Source organism: Hyperolius riggenbachi, chromosome 9 (assembly GCF_040937935.1).
Source record: "Hyperolius riggenbachi isolate aHypRig1 chromosome 9, aHypRig1.pri, whole genome shotgun sequence".
Taxonomy (NCBI): domain Eukaryota; kingdom Metazoa; phylum Chordata; class Amphibia; order Anura; family Hyperoliidae; genus Hyperolius; species Hyperolius riggenbachi.
This window is the reverse complement of record NC_090654.1, coordinates 236,106,446-236,129,969: the sequence shown is the minus strand read 5'-3', so window position 1 is coordinate 236,129,969 and position 23,524 is coordinate 236,106,446.

Genomic DNA, 23,524 nt, shown 5'->3' with positions numbered 1-23,524 from the left:
TCCTAGTCTTGTGAATAGGTAGATTATAGCTGACATTCATGGGCGTAGGGCCCGAGGTCGCAGCGGTCGCACCCGCGACGGGGCCCGGCTCCTGCAGCCTGAGGGGAGGGGCCCGGGGCCCCCGCATGTGTGTGTGTATACTGTCAGCGGCAGGGCACTTAATTAACCTGGCCGGCTCTGGTGGGCTTGGCTCCCAGACAGATACAGCGCGTGCAGTGCAGACACATCCACGCACTGTCTTTCTGCCTGGTCTTTAGAGCAATTACCTCCCCCTCCCTCGCTCTCTTCAGACAGCAGCGGCCACTTCAGTGTGTGTGACAGCTATACGACGTCACACACACACACAACAAAGTCACGCTGTCTGGGCTGGCTCTGATCTCTGAGCTGCTGTTGCAGCTGCTGTCACTCACTCCATGCTGACCTTCCGGACCGCCCCCTCCACGCTCCAGTTGGCCCTTCACTGATCTCTGGCTGGCCTGGCTCCTCCCATATCCCTCGAGTGAGCTTAGCTGCAGATTCAGCCAGAGTCAGTGTGGGAAAGTCGTGTTTGTCGCCTGCAATTCTGCTGGACTGCTGCCATAGACAGTCAGTGGGGAGGTCGAGGAGTCTGGAGCTTTGTAAGTCCGGGCTGCATTGCCTCTCCTACTGTGTTCCTGTCTCTCTCCCTAATCCCTATGGCTGTCTCTCCCCCCCCCCCTGTCTCTCCCTATGGCTGTCCCCACCCTCCCTGTCCCTGTCTCTCTCCCTATGGCTGTTTCCCCCCGCCCCCCTTGTCCCTATCTATCCCTATGGCTGTCTTCCCCCCCCCCCTGTGTCCCTGTCTCTCCCTATGGCTGTCTTCCCTCCCCCCCCCCCCCCCCCGGTGTCCCTCCCTATCTCTCCCTATGGCTGTCTCCCCCACCTGGTGTCCCTTTCTCTCTCCCTGTGGCTGTCTCCCTACCTGTGTCCGTGTCTCTCCCTGTGGCTGTCTCTCTCCTTGTGTCCCTTTCTCTCTCCCTGTGGCTGTCTCCCTACCTGTGTCTCTCCCTGTGGCTGTCTCTCTCCTTGTGTCCTCGTCTCTCTCCCTGTGTCCCGGTCTCTCTCCCGGTTTCCCTGTCTCTCTCCCTGTGGCTGTCTCTCTCCCTGTGTCCCTTTCTCTCTCCTTGTGGCTGTCTCCCTACCTGTGTCCCTGTGTCTCTCCCTGTGGCTGTCTCTCTCCTTGTGTCCTCGTCTCTCTCCCTGTGTCTCTCCCTGTGTCCCTTTCTCTCTCCTTGTGGCTGTCTCCCTACCTGTGTCCCTGTGTCTCTCCCTGTGGCTGTCTCTCTCCTTGTGTCCTCGTCTCTCTCCCTGTGTCTCTCCCTGTGGCTGTCTCTCTCCCTGTGTCCCTGTCTCTCTCCCTGGCTGTCTCTCTCCCAATGTCCCTATGTCTCTCCCTGTGGCTGTCTCTCTCCTTGTGTCCCTGTGTCCCGGTCTCTCTCCTGGTTTCCCGGTGTCTCTCCCTGTGGCTGTCTCTCTTCCTGAGTCCCAGTCTCTCTCTCTGTGGCTGTCTCTCTCTCCGTGTCCCTGTCTCTCTCCGTGTCCCTGTCTCTCTCCCTCTGTCCCTGTCTCTCTCCCTGTGGCTGTCTCTCTCCCTCTGTCCCTGTCTCTCCCTGTCCTCGTCTCTCTCCCTGTGTCCCTGTCTCTTTCCCTGTGTCTCTCCTGTGTCCCTGTCTCTCTCCCGGGCTATCTATACTGAGGCACCTACTCTTGGCTACCTATACTGAGGCACCTATTCCTGACTACCTATACTGGGGCACCTATTCTGGAACACCTATACCTGGCTACCTATACCTTAGTTACCTATACCTGGCTATTTAATGTAGGGGGGGGCCCAGGTCCAAATTCCGCATCGGGGCCCTGAGGTTTGTAGCTACGCCACTGCTGACATTAGTCAGGTTTGAAGCCACCAATAAAAAAAAATGCTAGGTTATAAGCAGAATATATTTTTTCAGTCAAAATACACCTCACTCGCCCAAACTCACAGAACTCACATATAATTGATATGAAGGATGTGTAGCAAATTTCTAAACAAAAAATATACTATTTATGTGCAGCCTGGGTCTTTACAGGTCAGACTATTGTTCTGGAAATCCAGTAGAGTTGCAACAATCAATGCAAACCAGATCTAAAACAACTGTAGCTTGCTTAGCACATTAATTGCACTTGCCATACTACTGCATTGTTATGCTAATTAGACATGACCACTTAACCACGTAACGACCGCATGCGGGTCATTCGTTGTATAGCATGGAAACGGTCGCTTGTACAAGTGGCCTTTCCATGCCAGTTCATGGAGGGTGCCTCCGTGAACAGTGTGCGAGCCGCCAATCGCGGCTCGCACGCATAATGTAAACACGCGGGGAAGAAATCCCCGCTGTTTACATCAATACGGCGTGACGGAGATCGGCGATCCCCGGCCTCTGATTGGCCGGGGATCACCGTCATTTGATAGGCTGAAGCCTATCCTATCCGGCGCAGGACGGATATCCGTCCTGCGCCGCTCAGAAGGGAAGGGAGAGGGAGGGAATGGAGGTGAGGGCAGAAAACACTGCGGAGGGGGGCTTTGAGGAGCCCCCCCCCGCAAATCAATAATAGCCGGCGGCGATCAGACCCCCCCAGCAAGACATCCCCCTAGTGGGGAAAAAAGGGGGGAAGTCTGATTGCCCTGGCACATACCTGATCAGTGCTGCGGGCTGTAGAGCCCACGCAGCACCGATCACTGGAAAATCCCCTGATCCTTAAGTGGTTTAAGCCACACATTGGCCTCAATCCACTAAGCTTAACTCCTGTCTTTAATAACTCTTCTGAGCAGTTTTACAGTTATCACAATTATATCACCATGGTGATAACTGTAAAACAGCTTAGAAGAGTTATTAAAGACAGGAGTTAAGCTTAGTGAATTGAGGCCATTGTTTTATTTTTTCCACTTTTTCTTCAACGAAAGAAATTGCACAATACACTAAAACGGAACATTGTTAATGATAAACGACTACAATATTGTTGTGAGTGACTTTGAATTTGACTTTTACTAAATTATAGGGGCCATATCTTATTCCAGGTGATAAGTAGCTTAAAAAATGCAAACTACTTATCACCTTGTCTTTGCATGAGGATTACGGGGATTACTCGTGCGATGGCAGATCATTAGGGAGCAGTTCTCAGGCGCAAGCCTAAACGATGTTCCCATATCCCGGGCATTGGGTTGGGATGGTCGGAAATGTCGATTCTTGATTCCACAGAAAAACCGAATTTCCGCCAATGTCAGTTACCGATTCCATGAATTTCCGATCAGTTTCCGATTTCTGAGTAGTGTTTTTTTTGGTCATTTTTGGCATTCTTTGAGTAGACAAATACTTCCAAGTTGACTCTGCACTCTCTGATTGGTCCAACGCTTCCGAGTTCTGTGATTATGCTAATGTTACCGAGTTGTGGTAATGCAGTATTTCTACAGAAATCTGATTTCCGAGTTTGGATTTTGGATTTCCGAGTTGTGTTTTTTTGTTGTTATTTTTTACATTCTCTGATTGGCCAAATACTTCCGAGCGGCTAAGCATTCAAATTCATGATTTAAATGAGGTTTAATTGCCTCAGGTGTGCGGCTGGATCTGAATGGGTTATTTACCCATAAGTCCGTTGTATAGCATGCACTCCAAACAGCCAACATCCAATAGGAAGCGTTGCAAGCCCCAGCACCGCGCACTTCCTCCTTCCAGCTTGAAGTGCGATCGCCCCTGGGAGACTGATGATGGAGCGGGGCTCATTCAAGCGTGGATGCGCGCACACACCGGCGCGCACGATTCCCTGCAACCTTCGCCCCCAGGACTTCACGCCAATTGGCATTAACCGGTCCTGGGGCTTCCGCCGTGTTCACACCAATTGGCGTTGGCCGGTTGGCTAGGGGTTAAGGGAATGAAGATGGCAGCCTCTGTTTTCCTCTCACTTCAGTTTCCCTTTAACATATTACATTTCTGGGAAAGGTGGAGTAAGACTCTAACCAGCTATAACCAGCAAAACTGGAAAAAAGAAGCGGTGACTGTAGTAAATGATGCAAGAGAAAGCAGCTGGAAAAATATGATAAGATAATAATGACAACAGCATGGGACAAGGAAGGTTGCTGAACATATGAAAAAGGTTACTCTCTTAATTGCTGCCATGGAGATTGATTTTGCCTGGGTGAACTTGTAAGACCTTGTGATTATGTGGTCCTGGAGACCGGTCTAAATTAGAATGAATAAAAGAGCACTGACTGGCCTTAATGGGCCCCACGTGGGAGCAATGTCCAGGCTGTCACTCTCCGGGCCGGTGGAATAATTCTGTGCTGGACATCTGTGGCTATAATGCATGATTAAGTTACGTCTGGCAAGACTTGGCAAAAAGGAACACTGTGCAGACAGAGATTCGTCCTGGCACAGGGAGCTCAAAGCTGAAAATATGACATTACATTACATGTATCACTCGAATTATCAAGATGAAATGTTTCTGCCCAATTCACTGCAGCTTTGCACAGGTCAGTGCAGAGTATAGTGACGCATGACACTAGAGGGGTAGGGCGTGAGCCTCTAGTTACCTACTGAGTGCTGATTCTCTGGCCCTTTTGGGATGTGCACTTTACCTGGCGGTGTTGCGCACATCACCAATGCATGCCGGAAGATGTAGTCCATAGATGTGAGTACAGAGATGCACTCACCAGGGGCATAGCAATAGCCATAGCAGCCATAGCAGCTGCTATGGGGCCCTAGAGTGCAGGGGGGCCAGGTGGTGCTTAATTCACCATTAACTTTCTTGTGTTACTCCACCCTCTGACTTTGTCTCCGTGTTCAAGAACTATGTGCTGTTTTGAATGCATGATAATGTAAATTGCCCTATTAACTCCTATCCATAGGGAAGGGGCAGGTGGCATTGCTTAAGAGTGCCTACATCTGAGGGCCTCACGAAAGTTTTGCTATGGGGCCCCATGATCTCTAGCTATACCACTGGTCCTCGCATTCACAGACTACATCTCTCAACATGCATTGCGCCTTGCTCAAGACAAGACACCGCAAATGTGGTCAGTCAGGTGGAGAAGATAGCACATCATGTGCTGTATGTGTATTTTGGGTAAAAGGGACCACTAAATTCATACTTGAGGACCAGGTAATTTGGAAGGTAGCATCTTAAACCTGAGGATCAGTGGTGGGCCACAATTTCGCATATGCGATATTTTGCTTCCAAATTCGCAATTAGGCATCGTAATCGTAATACAAAATTTCAGAGAAAATCGCAGTTAATTTCGTATGTAGTAGTAATATTTAATAATTTTGCGTAATTGTTTGCACAATTTTCAGGAAATTTTGCATAATTGTGTGCAGACTTTAGTTAATAGCAAAAACCCCCATACATGCTTTTGCTACCAAAATTGCTAACTTTTAACTTTTCAAAAGACTTTGTCGTTTTTGACAAAATCAATTTTAACCACTTAAGGAGCGCATGATTTTTCTACTATCTGTGCTGGGTGGGCTCTTCAGCCCCCAGCACAGATCAGGTTTTAGGCAGGGTGATCAGACTTCCCCCCCTTTTTTCCCCACTAGGGGGATGTCCTGCTGGGGGGGTCTGATCGCTGCCGCGCTGTGTGGTTTAGCGGGGGGGGGGGGGGGGGTGGTAGGGTTCCTCAAAGCCCCCATCCGCAGCGCTATTCCCTCCCTCCCCTTCTCCCTATGGGCGGTACAGGACGGCAATCCGTCCTGTACCGCCTCTGATAGGTTTCAGCCTATCAGACGGCTGCGATCCCCAGCCAATCAGAGGCCGGGGATCGCCGATCTCCTTTACGGCACTGCTGTGACAGCAGCGCCGTACAATGTAAACACCGGGGATTTCTTCCCCACGTGTTTACATTTCGCCTGCGAGCCACGATCGGAGGCTCGCAGGCTGTTCACGGAGCCCCCTGTTCCATGGAAATCCGCAAACGACCAGCCGCTGCCTATCGGCGTTAATGCAATCGATTTTCTCAGAAACTACAAGGTCTTTTTGCAAAATTCTTTTTCTGACTTGTACCCACTATACTCCTTAACATATGTCGCAATTTTAGTGTAAATAGGTTATAGCATGTATGCAGCCAAAGTCGGCACAAAATGATGTGAAAATTACGCAAAATTACAAATGACTATACAAAATCAATTGAATTTACAGATCGTAATTACGTATAGGCATAATTGTGAAAATGTATGCGAAATTTAGTGTAATAGTAATCAGCTGATTGCGATCATCACTACTGAGGATTAATGATGACCATAATCAGCAAAATTTAGCGTAATCGTAATAAGCTGATTATTACTACTGAGGATTAGCAATGGGTCCAATCCATAGCCACATAATGGGCTCAATCTAATCCACTTTTTCTTCTAGGTGCTATTTCCCCATTATAAATAAATTGCCTTTTAAGCCACCAGCAAACAAGAAAATACTTATAATTAATCATTTATACTTATTATACTGGGCTTTCAGAATTAAACAATTTCAGTTTTTTGGTTTTGTTTGTCGTGTGATCAAAACTTGCACCCACTGGGGTGTGCTAAAGATCCACTTTTAAAATCAGAGCCCACTAGCTGGAAAGACATGTAGCCTTAAACTCATTTTCTTTTTAGTTTTTGAGCGTACAACAGGTGTGCTTGAAACACACATCTGTTGTTTACTGACCTATTGTATATCTTACAAGATATGTGTCTCCTTGGTGATACGATGGTTCGGGGACGAAGTTGTTAAAGCTTTTTCATTTTTGAACTTTTCAAATCAAACTCTTTCTTGACTGCCACAATATTAAATTAAGTGTCTCGTAAAGGCCATGGCTTTGCAAGTGATAAACTGGTTATTAGTCTGTAAAAAATTAATTAGGTGGTGAAGTCTGTTGCTACATGGATAATATTCATCCATCCACATATTTCTATTTATTAAGCAAATCTTAACTTTCGGGATCTCTGGTTCACATTAATTTTTTTTTTAGTTAATTTAGCCAGAGGACTTCTAAGTGTTTAGGAAGCTACTTTGTTTTAATAGAGATTGCATAACACATTGCTAAATACATTTTTTGCAACTAATCGGACCTCGCAGGAGAATAGTGTAATGTCTGCTCGCTAAGAAACACTATTATTAATATACATTTTACATCAGGCCTTTAATCACTTTTCTACATAGGATATAAGCCCGATGAAGGCTGCAAGGCCGAAAGCTTGCTTATTTTTATTCATTTTTAGTTAGCCAATAAATGGTATCATCCTGATTTAAAACTTCTTGCTTTTACTGATGGCTAACACGGTACAATACCTTTTCTACATATAGCATAAAGAGATCAGCTGTGGCCCTTACATCTAAGTTTCCTGTGGCCTTTACTTGTACACATGCACAATTTGCCCAGAATTTTGTTGATTGCAAGGACTGAACTCAGTCCTATGGGTGACACTGCAGGACCACAATGCTGCACAGATACCCCACACCACTAGGCAACAGACGAATGGCACGCTCTCTTTCCATCATGGAAGGAAAAAGGATGGGATTGATGGAGAGGCTTCCATAGGTGGGGTAAGATTGGAATAATGCATTTCAAGATACAGCATGTTGTATCATTAAGCAGCCTGTGTACATGGCACATGCTAGATTACTTTTCTTAGACGGCGCCTACTGGCTGCCTCAGCTGAGAACAGTCTAGCATTCGCCTTTAGCATTGGTCTCTATATTGAAGGAACAGTAAAGGTACCATCTAAGATCTGAACAGTTTATACTCTAAGTAAGTGAAGAAGATGCCCAGACGTGGTAAGTCTCTGAATCAGATTCTTAGAGAAGCATATCTTGGTCACAGGTGAAAGAAAATTACCTAAATTGGTTTGCATACCTGCCTTAGAAAGTGGGTTTTAATAGTGTGTGTAAAGGTTTCCAGGATTGGAAGAGTGTGTTTTGGGAGGGAATTTCAGAGTATAGGCGATGCTTGTACGAAGTCAGAGCAGTTAATTCTAGTGGAAAACAGAAGAAGGTTGTGTTCAGAGAGAAGATTGTGGTTGGGGGTAATACCTGAATATTAATGAGATTTTATGGAGGAGAAACATTGTAGACAACTTTGTAAGTTAGAGTTAGAAGTTTGTGGTAGATCTTTGAGATAACTGGGAGACATTGAAGTGCTGGGCAGAGAGGAGCTCCAGTAGAGCAGAGAGGAGAGAGGTGGAGGAGTCTAGCGCCAGAGATCCATATTGATTGGAGAAACACTAATCCTAGCTAACTGATCTTCCCAACACCACCAGTCTGATTAACCAAGGAAATTGTATAAATACTGTAGCTCTAATGGGTTTTCTTCCATACAATGGCTAGTGCCAAGTGATCAAGGCATTGCTTAAGATGCCTGCCTCCACCAAGATGGTTGACAGCCCCCCTGCCCATCCCTGGCCATTGTTTGGTAATCCATCCAAGATGCTTATGGGATAGTCCTTTTTTATTCATAAATATTGAAATCTTTTGAATTGGGCCAGACCTAATTACTAATTTTCAGGCTGAATTTCACTTTTACAGGAATCTGGAAAGTAACATTACTTCCTGGTATAAAAGTATAACCAAAGAAGAAGCCGTAACCAAGCAATCTGCCAAACCACCTAACCATACACAAATGTAGAGATATAACAGCCATCCCACAGCCTTGCAAACAGCATAATGGCTATTGGTTGTGTAGATTTGCTAATTAATTTAGGTGATTATTTCAGAGACGCAATGCTTCCTGCTCTGTGCAGCTAATTACTTATGCTGTAGGAAGTTACTGTGTGTGCTACTGGACAGAGCATGCTTAAAGGAAATATCCAGGCATATAAAAAAATGACATTTACATACCTGGGGCTTCCTCCAGCCCCTTGCAGCCGACATGACCCTTGCAGCAACTCCGCTCCCAGCCGCCGGCCCGGTGTTCCTGCCAGTGCAGAGGTCAACCTCGTGAGGCCAATCAGTTGCACATGGTGTGGAGTGTACTGCGCAGGTGTCTGCACCGGCGGGGACCCCGGGCTGCCGGCTGGATGCGGAGCTGCTGCGAATGACATGTCAGCTGCAAGGGGCTGGAGGAAGCCCCAGGTAAGTAAATGCCATTTTTCTTTATATGCCTGGACATTCCCTTTAAGAGGGAACAAGAAAACGTACTGTTTTGATTTACGGGCATGTTTAGACATTGGGGCCGGTTTTACAGTGGATTTTAGTGCATGGCACAGCAGAAATGAGGCTTCCTATGATTCTGAGCCACAATGGGGCAACAGGGTCATATGTTTAGGCCCAACCCCCCGGCTAGGGATGTACTCTCTGCTGGACAGGAAGTATGTCACTGAGATTTCCGTTGGTCCGTGCATGCCTGCCACATCACACCACACTTCTGTTGTGCACTAGTGATCTAGCAAGCATCACATTTTTGGATCACAAACGCGAATTTAGTGGAAATGTTCACAAACCGGCTCCATAGACTTAAATGGCAAGTGCACAATAGGTGCACTAGGTTCCAGCATGGGTGGGGGCAGAGCTGGATTTGTACTTCTTACCGCCCAAGGCCGACTATTACCAGCCGCCCCAGCCGAAACCATATCCTACCACCTCTCTCCACACACACACACACACACACACACACACACACACACTAAAACTTTTGGGCCGCTGGTGTCCTCTATTGCGGCTAGTGCCGAGGTCTCCATGGCAACGTGAAGTGAATCAATCTCGTCACACGGGGGAACTGGTCAATCAAGCGATCTACAGGTGATGGGCGTGGTGGGAGCCATCCACCACACACACATAGTCAAAAGTGGCTCACAATTGGACATTGGGTGGGGTCAGCAACATATAAAAGTGAGTCCTGTACCCACTGCTGTCTCCAGGGTAACAGCGCTGGCCAATCAATAATTAAGAAATGGGTACTGTGAGAGGCTGCCTTCTGTATTCTGTACTATTTGCTGGTGCTGCCCCTGGTCCTTTCATCCCCCACACCAAGTGCGTGAGACCCGGCCTTCTGTATCTGCCTGTAGCTGCTGCTATGTCATTGGACAAGGTCTGGCTTTTTGCTAGTCACACACTGTTCACAAACGTTTGGTTAACGGACTGCAGCTGCCTGTAGCACAGCACAGGCAGATGCCAGATGGTACTAATAGTGCAGTTATCCTGGCCCTTTCATTTGTTTGGACACTTGCAAATAATGCCCTGCAAATAATGCCCACTGTCTGCAGGCCGCCCCTTGTTTATCTGGTGCCCTAGGCCATGGCCTATGTGGCCTTGCCAGAAATCCGGCCATGGGTGGGGTTGACAGGTTTGGGAGGCAGGGAGGACAGCGAGAGCCAGCAGTGGAGCGTCGGGAGGATAACGCTCTCAGCTATACTTATTACAGCTAAGAGCTGCGACAGGCGTTCAATCAGGGTCGCAAGATTGGCATAGGATTATTTCTGAGGATATTGGTGGGAACATTTTTGGAAAGGTACAGATACGTATTTATGGTTAATTAAGAATATTAAAGGACTTTGTTCATGGTTTTGTTTTTATTTCATTTAGCTCTTTGTGGAAAAGGGTAAAGGGCACCCCCATACTCATTTCTCCTGGGGAGGGGGAGGGCATCTGGAGGTCCCCTTGTTAAAGGGGACTCCCAGAGGCCACCATGAACCCTCCCCCCAGGACATCCACGGCCCCCACCTCCTCCTGGGTGCCGGAGGTGGAGAAGAGCCCCTTGTCCATAGATTGGGCAAGGGCTCTGGGGGAGAGGGTAAGGCTTGTCCACCCCTCTCCCCTGGAGCCCCCCCATAACATGGACCATGCAGGCTGATATAAATCAGAGTGTGAAACCCTTTGAAATTTGGTGTTTCTAGCATGCAAGTGGGCTTTGCTATTAACCACTAAAGCTGGCGGCTATTGACTTTAATGCAAAATGCGAGCGTAATTTAAAAAAAAAAAAAATTGCATTAAACGTGAACGGTGAACAGACCAAGTTCGCCTGACTTTTACGGCCATCTCTATTGTGCCCACTGCCTGCATCACCCATTGACTTGCATTACTGTATAATCGGTACGCAGGGATCATCCGGTATGGTGCTGTAGCCTTTGTATCAGAATTTTGGCAATTTGAATACTTCTGGGGTGCCACATCGCATCGCGTGAACTGTGCAACTTTCCACAGGCAATATTCACAATATATTTCCTCTATACAACTTAAGATTAATTTTCAGATTCCAGCCTAACCACTATCTCCACACTGCACATAACCTTCTTCTGTCCGCTACTAGAATGATCTCATCACCTTTATGTATTTAGTTTTTCTCCGCCTTTGCATTTCTTTTCCAAAACACTGACTTGAAGTCTTTAAGCGTTGTAACAAACTTACCTAGCTGGCATTTCAGTGATGCATCCGGCTCCTTTGGAAGCAAGCCTGAACAGCCAGCTTCCTCCTCATGTTGGTGCAGCATCTCGAGTGCTGTACATGCATCTGTGTGACATGAGCAATGTCTGAGGACATGGCTGTGTGTTTCCATGGGTCCATCTGATGCACTCTGGTAATTAGGTGAGTGACCATTTGATTACACTGTTACATTGACTCTGACCTCTCATGTATGATATGACCCTGGCTTGCACTGGACTATCTTATGATTAATGTTTTGACCTAAGTTACTTCTTGATATTACCACTGATTATTAAGACTGCGGGACTACAATTTTGCCTGTGCTCAGTGGGGTTGTGTGGGGGTTCTGGTGTTTATTCTGCCTACTAGCCTCAGTCAATGCATTTAAATCCTGGATGTAACCAGTTCAGGCTTGGAGTAACACAACAAGGGTGAAGTGGTGGAGGGTGGAGAAGTGGGCTCATGCAGAGTGTGCAGAGTGGAGCGCTGACGTGACTCACCTCCCTAGAATCCAGCAACGCATCTTCCTCCTAGACGTTCCAGTCTCTATGGTTCCACCACCATCTGTCACCATGTCATCCACTGGATACATCAAGACAGGGGCACTGGTGGAACCATAAAGACTGGGACACCTAGGAGAAAGATGAGCTGCGTGCATGGCCAGATTTCTGGAAAGGCCACAAAGGCCCAGGCCTTGGGCAGCTGCTGCAGCCAGACGTGGTGAAGGGATCACTAAATATGAAGAAACTGGCTTCAAATAGAAGAGCAATATATGGAAGAGGAGAGCTGTACATTAAAGAGAGATGCTGCTGTACATAGATGTTTCACATAGGGGGCTGCTCATGGAAGGGGCACTGTTGCACATGGATAGGAAGCAACAACAAAGTTGGCCTAGGGCCTATAAAGCGGCCCTTGGCTGGACCTTAGAATGGTCAGTCACTTTATCCCTCTGCTGCACATTTTGTATAATGTGTTTGGGGAGGACTCTCATTGGCTACCTAATACTGGAGGATCCTCCGGCTACCCAAACTGGGGGTCACCTTTGGCTCTGATTTTTTCGGAATCTGTCTAAGCAACTCACTGCCTTCGGATATACAACTTATTCACCCCCTCTCTTGTTTCATTACAAATTCTTTAGATTGTAAGCTTAAGGGTTCTCTCCATTTTGTTTGTTGTAATAGCTGCATATTTTGTTATCATTGTGATGTTTATGTTGAGAACAACTTCTTTATTATTGTAAGGGCTAGCAGAAGTACCGCCGCCGTGGTAAGCAGCATGGCGGCGGTCTCTGCGTCTCGGCCGGCGGTTTCCGCAGCGCGGTCGGTTCCCAGCGCAGCGCCTGTGTCGCAGGGCAGCGGGGATGCTGCTGCCGCGGCCGGCGGTTCCCGCGGCCCAGCCGGCGGTCTTTTCACGGTCTGACAGTCTGCGTGGCCTCTCTGACACACGGAGGCTGATGGTCACGCGCGCTAGGTGACAGGACCTTTGTACGGGTAGAAGGGCAGTCAGCTGACCTGCCGGTCGGCTGACTCCGGTCGCCCTTCTAATTGGTTGAGTGAATGGGGTGGAGTTTAGGAGCGCTCCAGGTATGTGTAGATCCTGCCTGTCAGTTGATCCTTGTCTGCAGTGGTGAATGCTATATGTGTTAGCTCTCAGACCTGAGTCAGATTCTTTGATAGCTTAAAGTACTAATTGAACTGTATTATTTGTTACGACCTCTTGCTTGGCTGACTACTCTCTTCTGATTCTGTGCCGTTGCCTATCTGATCTGGTTGCCGAACTCTGCCTGTGACACTACTCTGATCTTGCCTCTCGCTTCTGTACTGCCCCTGTCCGTGTGTTGCCGAATCTGCCTGTCTGACTACTCTAAACCCTCAGCACTAGGTCCAGCCTAGGCTGAGGGGTTCTTGTTATTCCCGTTCCTCGGGAATATTCTTCTGCAGTAAGGTCTGAATCACTATAGTTACACTGTGTTTCAGCCTTCCCTTACTGCTGCAATTGCCTGTGTTCTTTGTATTACTGTTGCACCAAACACCCTACACCTATCAAGTACCTTGGTGGTGCTATATTAGCATTATTGGTGATTCTGCAGATCACCATATAATTAGATATAGCATCTGTATTAGTGGTGATACTGCAGATCACCAGTAATCAGAAGAGCTGTTGCTGACACCAATCGTTACAATTATGTACTGATGTCTGTATTAGGCATCCATGTTTCTTACTTTGTACAGAGACATCACAGGAAAATGGTGCCATTACCATAAATAACAATAACACCAACAACAACAACAATAACAATAATATGGGAAGCTCGGTGGCGTAGTGGTTAGCTCTCTCGCCTTGCAGCGCTGGGAACCTGGTTCGAATCATAGCCAGGGCACTATCTGCAAAGAGTTTGTATGTTCTCTCCGTGGCTGCGTGGGTTTCCTCCGGGCACTCCGGTTTCCTCCCACATTCCAAAAACATACAGATAAGTTAATTGGCTCCTCCTAAAAAAATTGGCCCTAGACTACAGTACTTACACTACATAATATAGACAATGGTAGGGATTAGATTGTGAGCTCCTTTGAGGGACAGCTAGTGACAAGATATATATATATATACATTGTACAGCGCTGCGTAATATGTCGGCACTATATAAATACTAAATAATAATAATAAATAATAATAATAATATGTTAGTTCTGCTGAATTTCCAATCCAATGCAATTTCATGAAGTCTTCATTGATTTTACTCTTATTGAATTGTTTTATGTTTTCTTATTTTTTATGTTTAGAACTATGAAATGGGCAGCACAGCTGTTAAGACAGTCTTGCATTTAATTCACATGTATGATAAATTATTATTTTTATTGCCTTATATGCAGTTGAACTGAATGTTTTTTTTTCTTCTTCAAACTTTTGGTATCAAAGAAAAAGTTCCAAAAATGTTGTCTGTCACCCTAAGCTATTTCAAAGAGAACAGACCTTTGAGCAGTTATAGTCTGTCTGCCATTTGGTATACGCTTGCTTCACTAGCTTTACTGTTAAGCCGCGAACCCTTTATCCTAAGCGCCCGCTTGGCTTTTACATCGAAATAAAGTAATTACGGCCCTGTGCTCATTAAAATCGGCCTCCCTCACTGGCGACAGAGACTGATGATGCTGGGAGATCTGATGGCAGCCAAACGTATGGAAAGCCAAGCCAGAGAAGGGTTTTACTAAAGAATTTATAGCGCAAAGGCTGTTTATTTTCAGTCCACTACAAACTGAACAGTAATCAACACATTATAAACTGAGCTAAAAAGTGTTTGGGAAAGCCATTCATTATTCACCAACTTTTTCAAAAGTCCTGGAAAGTTTTCTACCAACTTGTTTTGCTGAGAAAATTGGTCATTGACAATAACGGATAGCAACAACTTTTGGATTATCCTTAAAAAAGTGCCAAAGTAGATAATCATGCATGCACTATGGCCGCGTTCACAGTGGTGCGGTGTAATGGCTGTTTTGTAACGCTGATTACCGCACTGCAAAGCACCAGCAAAACGATGTGCACACTGCATGCAGTGCATTACCGCTAAACCGCATTAACAGTAAAGATGAAGCATACTTCATTGACTGTATGCGTCACTGTACCCAAAGCAATGTGAGGATAATGTACAGAGTTGCTGTCCCTAACTGCTGTGTTCCTGCTCTAAGAGGGAACACCAGGATCCTAGGATCCTAAGAGATTTGGGGCACTTTTGGGCAGTCCAGGCAGAAAATGGGTGTGGCCACATACCTGAATGTGGGTATGTTCATGTGTAGAGCCAAATTTACAGGAACTTAACAGGTGTAAGTAGGCCTGCCCATCAAAATATTGGATGAAGCCCCCTCTCCATTAATAAAGAAATTTTTTTTTAGCATATAACATGAATAGGCAGTGCCACTTAAACATAACTAGGCAGAGTTACCTGACGTGTGTGCCGGCTGGTCTGGCTTTCTGATGGGCTAGATGGCCTGCTGCAAGATTATCTGGTAGTCTCCCCATAGCATTCCCTGACCTTCTAGTGGACCCTTTCCCATGCTCCCATCGGCCTCCCATTGAGTTACCACAACTTCCAGCATGCCCCATAGAAAAAACACAGCTCCCTGCATGCCCTCATAAAGGAATCACAGCACCCAGCATGGCACCACAGCATGCAGTATGCCCACATAGAGGCACCACAGCACCCAGCATGCCCTCAATTGATGCACCACAGCTCCCAGCATGCCTGCCATGGAGGCGCCACAGCTGACTCTGCCTGGGGGACATCCTGGCATCTCAGAAAAGATCCAGGGCACGTGCTAGTGATCTTTTGGGCTAGCAACTCCCCTAGGGAACACAAAACAATTGCCTCAATTCACTAAGGGAAGTTCGGTAAAATAATTTGGTATCTTGCACTTTTTTCCAAATTCACTATGATTTCCCACATGAAGTAGACGTTTGGCAATTTACTGAAAATTTTTTGCTTCAATTCACTAAGCCCTGCTCAGTAAGTCTCAGTTACCAGCTGTGGAGCAGATCGGTGGACAGGCAGGAAGCTGTGAGCCTGTGTGCATGAATCTGGGGTTCTGCCCGTTGCATCCCTGGCATCCCTTTAGATGTGCTGCAGCCACCAGGGGGAGCTCTCCGGTATAAGAGTATACAGATATTCACATCTAAAGGGATGCAGAAAAGCCTTATCAAATGTCTCCTTCCCCTGCTCTGCTGGACTGAAGTCCCACCCTCCAGGGTATCAGACCAAATCAGGTGAGTTTGCTACATCTGTCAATATCATACTGCATGGAGAGTGGGAGTTATCGGGTAGTCAGAGCTCGAGGTAAATCCCGAACACTTTTGCTTGATTTACCGAATGGTCTAATCTTCGTGTATTGAAATTTCTTGAGGTATTTACCACACAGTTTGGTAATTTACCTCACTAGTCTGTAATTTTGCTTTTCATTGCGGCAATAGGTTTAGTGAATTGGCATTTGGCAAGGTGATCGGTAAAATCAGCTGTTTTCTGCATTACAGAATGTGTTAATTCTTAGGGCTTGATTCACAAAGTGGTGCTAACTGTTAGCACGCCTGTGAAAACCCCCTTAGCACATCTAAACGAGCTGTTGGCGCGCAAAACTTTATGCGCGCAAAACTTTATGCACGCAAAACTTTACGCGTGCACTGCACAGAGCGCAGGGCTAGTGTTGGGCGAACACCTAGATGTTCGGGTTCGAGAACGTTCGCCGAACATCGCCGCGATGTTCGGGTGTTCGCGCCGAACTCCGAACATAATGGAAGTCAATGGGGACCCGAACTTTCGTGCTTTGTAAAGCTTCCTTACATGCTACATACCCCAAATTAGCAGGGTATGTGCACCTTGGGAGTGGGTACAAGAGGGAAAAAAATATTTGAAAAAGAGCTTATAGTTTTTGAGAAAATTGATTGTAAAGTTTCAAAGGAAAAACTGTATTTTAAATGCGGAAAATGTCATGTTTCTTTGCACAGGTAACATGCTTTTTACCGCCATGCAGTCATAAATGTAATAAAGAGAAGAGGTTCCATAAACAGGGACCGGTAACGCTAACCCAGCAGCAGCAGCAGCAGCACACGTGATGGAACAGGAGGAGGCGCAGGAGGAGAAGGCCACGCTTTTTGAGACACAACAACCCAGGCCTTGCATGAGGACAAGAAGCGTGCGGATAGCATGCTTTTTACCGCCATGCAGTCATAAATGTAATAAAGAGAAGAGGTTCCATAAACAGGGGCCGGTAACGCTAACCCAGCAGCAGCAGCAGCAGCACACGTGATGGAACAGGAGGAGGCGCAGGAGGAGAAGGCCACGCTTTTTGAGACACAACAACCCAGGCCTTGCATGAGGACAAGAAGCGTGCGGATAGCATGCTTTTTACCGCCATGCAGTCATAAATGTAATAAAGAGAAGAGGTTCCATAAACAGGGACCGGTAACGCTAACCCAGCAGCAGCAGCACACGTGATGGAACAGGAGGAGGCGCAGGAGGAGAAGGCCACGCTTTTTGAGACACAACAACCCAGGCCTTGCATGAGGACAAGAAGCGTGCGGATAGCATGCTTTGTACCGCCATGCAGTCATAAATGTAATACAGATGAGAGGTTCAATAAACAGGGACCGGTAACGCTAACCCAGCAGCAGCAGCAGCAGCACACGTGATGGAACAGGAGGAGGCGCAGGAGGAGAAGGCCACGCTTTGAGACACAACAACCCAGACCTTGCATGAGGACAAAAAGCGTGCGGATATAGCAATGCTTTTTGCCGCCATGCAGTCATAAGTGTAATACAGATGAGAGGTTCCATAAAAGGGACCGGCAATGCTAACCCAGCAGCAGCAGCAGCACACGTGATGGAACAGGAGCAGGCGCAGGAGGAGAAGGCCATGCTTTTTGAGACACAACAACCCAGGCCTTGCATGAGGACAAAAAGCGTGCGGATATAGCAGCAATGCTTTTTGCCGCCATGCAGTCATAAATGTAATACAGATGAGAGGTTCAATAAACAGGGACCGGAAACGCTAAACCATCCCAGACGTTCATTGGTCATGTTACTTGGTTGGGGTCCTGGAGTGTTGCGTAGTCGTTTCCAATCCAGGATTGATTCATTTTAATTTGAGTCAGACGGTCTGCATTTTCTGTGGAGAGGCGGATACGCCGATCTGTGACGATGCCTCCAGCAGCACTGAAACAGCGTTCCGACATAACGCTGGCTGCCGGGCAAGCCAGCACCTCTATTGCGTACATTGCCAGTTCGTGCCAGGTGTCTAGCTTCGATACCCAATAGTTGAAGGGTGCAGATGGATTGTTAGACACAGCTACACCATCTGACATGTAGTCCTTGACCATCTTCTCCAGGCGATCGGTGTTGGAGGTGGATCTGCACGCTTGCTGTTCTGTGGGCTGCTGCTGCATGGGTGTCAGAAAATTTTCCCACTCCAAGGACACTGCCGATACCATTCCCTTTTGGGCACTAGCTGCGGCTTGTGTTGTTTGCTGCCCTCCTGGTCGTCCTGGGTTTGCGGAAGTCAGTCTGTCGGCGTACAACTGGCTAGAGGAGGGGGAGGATGTCAATCTCCTCTCTAAAGTCTCCACAAGGGCCTGCTGGTATTCTTCCATTTTGACCTGTCTGACTCTTTCTTCAAGCAGTTTTGGAACATTGTGTTTGGACCGTGGATCCAGAAGGGTATAAACCCAGTAATTGGTGTTGTCCAGAATGCGCACAATGCGTGGGTCGCGTTCAATGCAGTCTAGCATGAATTGAGCCATGTGTGCCAGAGTCCTACCAGAATCCTCATCAGACTCTTGTGAGCGTTGTGATAGTTGTTGTGATGCATCATAGTCGTCACCTTCTTCCTGGTCTGCTTCTGCTGACCATTCGCGCTGAATTGTGGAAGTCCAACGTGCACCGCTCTGGCCCTCGTCAGTGGTGGCAGGAAATTCCTGCTCCAACTCCAGCTGTTCCTCCTCCTCTTCTTCGTCATAGCTGCTGGGGCCAGCGTTTCCTGAGGCGGATGGCCTGATGTTGGTACCATCACGCTGATCGTTTTCTCCTTCAGATTCCCCCAGTTGCATCATGACAGCTGTTTCCTTGATTTTCAACATTGACCTCTTCAGTAAACACAGCAGTGGTATGGTAATGCTGACTGAAGAGTTGTCACTGCTCACAAGCAACGTGGATTGCTCAAAATTTTGGAGGACTTGGCAGAGGTCCAACAGGTTGGCCCAATCGGATCCACAGAAGCTTGGCAGCTGGCCGGATGCGCCTCGGTACTGCGCCGTCATGTACTGGACCACTGCACTCTTCTGCTCGCAAAAGCGGGCTAGCATGTGGAGCGTAGAATTCCAGCGCGTAGGGACATCACACAGCAAGCGATGGTGGGGGAGATTGAAGCGCTCCTGCATCTTGGCGAGTGCCCCCGAAGCAGTACTGGAATTTCTGCAATGTTTGGCCACTCGTCGCACCTTCAACAGAAGATCGGCCACGCCTGGGTATGTCCTCAGGAACCGCTGAACTACTAGGTTCATCACGTGCGCCAGGCAAGGGATGTGTGTCAGCTTAGCCAACCTTAAAGCGCGAATGAGATTACTCCCATTATCACACACAACCATGCCCGGTTTCAGGTCCAGTGGTGCCAGCCACAAATCCGTCTGTTCCTTTATTCCCCTCCAAATTTCCTCCCCTGTGTGCTGCTTATCCCCAAGGCAGATCAGCTTCAGCAACGCTTGCTGACGCATGCCAACAGCTGTGCTGCACTGCTTCCACGATCCTACTGCTGCTGGGTTAGCGTTTCCGGATGAGGTACAGCTTTGAGATGCGTTGGAGGAGAAGGAGTCAGAGAGGTAGGTGCTGCTGTTGTTATCCAGTGGGAGGGACGGCGGTGCAGCTGTTTGCGGCGTGGGCAACACCCGCGCCGTAGCAGGTGAGGAATCGCTGCCAGGCTCCACAAGGTTCACCCAGTGCGCGGTAAGGGAGATGTATCGACCCTGGCCGAACGCACTCGTCCAGGTGTCAGTGGTGAGGTGAACCTTGCAGGCAATGGCATTCTTCAAGTTTCGGGTTATTTTGCTGACCACGTGCTCATGCAACTCAGGCACTGCAGAGCGCGCAAAGTGGTAGCGGCTGGGAACCACGTAACGTGGGATGGCCACTGACATCATGCCCTTGAAGCTGTTTGTCTCCACCACTCGATATGGCAGCATTTCGCAGGCCAGAAGCTTGGCTATGCTGGCTGTTACTGCCACGGCCCGGGGGTCATTTGCTGGCAATTTCCTCTTGCGCTCAAACATCTCCGAGACAGACAACTGAACCGTAGGGCTGCAGACTGAAGGGCTGTTGGTTGTTGTGTTTGATGAAGACTGGGAGACCTCAAGAGCACTACTCCGGAAAGTGACAGTGTCAGCGTCGTCCGATGTTTGTGAATGTTGTGAACCACGCAATGGCTGGGCTACTGCTGCTGCTGAAGCGGGTCTGGTGGTGAGTCTGGTGAACCCAAGGGAGGCAGTGTTGCTGGTACCCTGTCCTGTCGAGTTTGCCCACAGAGTGGGATGTTTGGATAGCATGTGGCGGCTCATGCTGGTGGTGGAGAGGTTGTTAATACTTTTCCCCCTGCTCAGGCGGGTCTTGCACACCTTGCAAATCGCCATGGTAACATCCTCAGTGCAGTCTTCAAAGAAAGCCCAGACTTTGGAGCACCTGCCTTGCTGGCGATTTCTGTTTGCGCCTCTTTTGCCTCTCACTTGAACTTCCACGCTTGTGGTGCCTGAAATTGCGCGCCGCCTACCTTGTGGCACAAGGCGAACTCGTACAGCAGTTCTTCAGCAGACTCATCTGTGCTGCTGCTACGACGGCGATGTTCTCGTTCACAAACAAAATCTGGGTCTCTGTCCATATTGTCCATACCCTCCTCTTCCATCTCCTCAAACTCGTCATATGTCATTGTGGGGGGCCGCCGCCGTGGAGTAGAGCTCCCCAGAACAACCTCTGCGCAGCTCACTCCAACGTCGTCTTCCAGATCTTCTCGGCCGACCTCCTGCAATTGCAACCCCTCCTGCCCAACTTGCTCTGGGATTTGGGTTTCAAAGTCCTCGGACTCGCCTTGTTGTATTTCAGTGCCCGGTGCATTTCCCACAGTTAATGGTTGTGAATCCGGGCACAACATTTCTGGCTGTTCCTCCATTGACCTTTCAAAGGTGGAAGTTTGTTGGCCTGGGAATAGCTCCTGCGAATACCCCATTGTGTCCTGAGGTAATTCATCGGACTGGTTATCTGGCAGTTGTGTGCGTGGTGTCGCTGCCAGTTGTGTCAGCTTTGTGCCCACTAGCTCCTTGTAACTGGCTGAGGACTCGGACCTCGTGCGTGATGTGCTGGTGCTGCTTAACCCACTGCTGGACGCTTGAGAGGTCATCCAAGTAATTATCTGGTCCTGTTCTTTTGGATCTGTGAGGGTTGTTGTCCTGGACAACATGGGCGGTATTGAGTGGGTTTTCTTGGGTGCTCCCCTGTGGCCTGTACGTGAACCGTCAGGGGAAACACCTCTTCCCTTGCCCCTCCCTCTTTCACCGGATTTCTTCCTCATTTCACTTATCCTTAAAGTACACGCTGACTGGCAGCAGTACAGTGGCAGTACAGAAATGCTATACAGTGGTGGGTGAGCGGTGTACCACTATTGCCAGCAGCGACACAGAGCACAATGCTATACAGTGGCGGGTGAGCGGTGTACTACTGTTCCCAGCAGACACAGAGTGGCAGTAAACACAATGCTATATAGTGTGGCTGAGCCGTGTACACAGAGTGGCAGTACACACAATGCTATATAGTCTGGCTGAGCGGTGTACACACAGTGGCAGTACACACAATGCTATATAGTCTGGCTGAGCGGTGTACACAGAGTGGCAGTACACACAATGCTATATAGTCTGGCTGAGCGGTGTACACAGAGTGGCAGTACACACAATGCTATATAGTCTGGCTGAGCGGTGTACACAGAGTGGCAGTACACACAATGCTATATAGTCTGGCTGAGCGGTGTACACAGAGTGGCAGTACACACAATGCTATATAGTCTGGCTGAGCGGTGTACACAGAGTGGCAGTAAACAATGCTATATAGTCTGGCTGAGCGGTGTACACAAAGCTATATAGTCTGGCTGAGCGGTGTATACAGAGTGGCAGTAAACAATGCTATATAGTCTGGCTGAGCGGTGTACACAGAGTGGCAGTACACACAATGCTATATAGTCTGGCTGAGCGGTGTACACAGAGTGGCAGTACACACAATGCTATATAGTCTGGCTGAGCGGTGTACACAGAGTGGCAGTACACACAATGCTATATAGTCTGGCTGAGCGGTGTACACAGAGTGGCAGTACACACAATGCTATATAGTCTGGCTGAACGGTGTACACAGAGTGGCAGTAAACAATGCTATATAGTCTGGCTGAGCGGTGTACACAATGCTATATAGTCTGGCTGAGCGGTGTATACAGAGTGGCAGTAAACAATGCTATATAGTCTGGCTGAGCGGTGTACACAGAGTGGCAGTACACACAATGCTATATAGTCTGGCTGAGCGGTGTACACAGAGTGGCAGTACACACAATGCTATATAGTCTGGCTGAGCCGTGTACACACAGTGGCAGTAAACAATGCTATATAGTCTGGCTGAGCGGTGTACACAGAGTGGCAGTACACACAATGCTATATAGTCTGGCTGAGCGGTGTACACAGAGTGGCAGTACACACAATGCTATATAGTCTGGCTGAGCCGTGTACACAGAGTGGCAGTACACACAATGCTATATAGTCTGGCTGAGCGGTGTACACAGAGTGGCAGTAAACAATGCTATATAGTCTGGCTGAGCGGTGTACACAGAGTGGCAGTACACACAATGCTATATAGTCTGGCTGAGCGGTGTACACAGAGTGGCAGTAAACAATGCTATATAGTCTGGCTGAGCGGTGTACACAGAGTGGCAGTACACACAATGCTATATAGTCTGGCTGAGCGGTGTACACAGAGTGGCAGTACACACAATGCTATATAGTCTGGCTGAGCGGTGTACACAGAGTGGCAGTACACACAATGCTATATAGTCTGGCTGAGCGGTGTACACAGAGTGGCAGTACACACAATGCTATATAGTCTGGCTGAGCGGTGTACACAGAGTGGCAGTAAACAATGCTATATAGTCTGGCTGAGTGGTGTACACAATGCTATATAGTCTGGCTGAGCGGTGTACACAGAGTGGCAGTACACACAATGCTATATAGTCTGGCTGAGCGGTGTACACAGAGTGGCAGTACACACAATGCTATATAGTCTGGCTGAGCGGTGTACACACAGTGGCAGTACACACAATGCTATATAGTCTGGCTGAGCGGTGTACACAGAGTGGCAGTAAACAATGCTATATAGTCTGGCTGAGCGGTGTACACAGAGTGGCAGTACACACAATGCTATATAGTCTGGCTGAGCCGTGTACACACAGTGGCAGTAAACAATGCTATATATAGCGTGGCTGAGCGAGGTACACAGTGGAAGTAAACAATGCTATATATAGTGTGGCTGAGCGAGCGGTGTACTACTGTTCCCAGCAGCGACACACAATGACTGGGGGGACCCTGGCTAGCGTGGCTGG